This window comes from Frankliniella occidentalis, unplaced genomic scaffold, assembly GCF_000697945.3.
Source record: "Frankliniella occidentalis isolate FOCC.00 unplaced genomic scaffold, Focc_3.1 Scaffold74, whole genome shotgun sequence".
In the NCBI taxonomy this organism is placed as follows: Eukaryota; Metazoa; Arthropoda; class Insecta; order Thysanoptera; family Thripidae; genus Frankliniella; species Frankliniella occidentalis.
The window spans coordinates 955,002-955,999 of NW_026267204.1; the positions used below are offsets into that span (position 1 = coordinate 955,002).

A 998-nucleotide genomic window follows, 5' to 3' on the forward strand; every position below is an offset into this window, starting at 1 on the left:
CAGACCAATTAAATTTAATTCAAACAAATTCAAAACTAATTCAACTAATTCAGTCCAATTCAAGACAATGTACATTCAATCCAAGTCAATTCAAGACGGAAGAGGGAGGAAGGGGAAGGGAGGGGAGAAGGGTCTGCTGGATTTGGGTTAAGGGGTGGGCGCCGCGCCGGAGGGCCGCGGGGGTGGGGGACGGTGTGGAGGGGTGCGTCGCGCTGCAGACGGGAGGCCCTGCGTGGCCGAGCAGCCTACAGCCCACCACCCGGCCGGGTTGCGCGGGTCCTATACCGGGAGCAGGTCTAGCACCCCCCAAAGACTACACAGCAAATGAAAAACACTCGCTGTCAAGGAGTCGCTGCACTTTACTTCACGTAATTTTCTATTAAATTTGAGACAGTCCCCTACTTATCAAAGACGTTGTACGTTGTACACTTGTTGGCTCCCATCTCGCGAAAACCGCAGCGCCCAACTCGCGAAAACCGCTGCGCCCAACTCACGAAATCCCACGCCAAAACTCGTGAAAACGCGTGCCCAACTCGTGGCACACCTATTTAGGGAGTGGGGGGCGGCTGCCAGCTCGAGGTAGGCACCCCGGCGGGCCTGGGTGCGTTGCACGGGCGGGCTGGCCCGCCTTCACGGCGCCGTGCTCCTGCCGCCCGCCCGCCGCCCCCGTCCTCAGCTCACTCATCACCGCCCCTCTGATTCGATTCCCTTCTGCCGGGCGCTCCCGCGCCGCCAGCGTGATGGGGCGACTTCCCGTGTTAGATGTGCACCCCCGCAGTGCACCGGCCATTTCCCCCGTGAAAAGCAATTCGCCCCTCGTTCCGCCGCCTATAGATTGCCTGTGATTCCCGTCCACTTTTATTCATTCCTTAGGTTTTCTAGTGGTAGAAAACGCTTATTTCGGACTAATTTGTATCAGTTTCATTAGTTTCTCACCACTTAGTTTAAACGATTTCTGTTCATTTCGATTAATTTTTATCCTGATGATTCCCAGGCAG

At 55.8% G+C, this 998-nt stretch overlaps 1 protein-coding gene across 1 annotated transcript in view; it reads right to left on the reverse strand.

The window, feature by feature from the left end:
- The window catches only part of LOC113215819 (ski oncogene-like), an 82,125-nt gene that overhangs the window by 24,073 nt on the left and 57,054 nt on the right, over window positions 1–998 (reverse strand). The gene's annotated exons all lie outside the window — the stretch shown is intronic.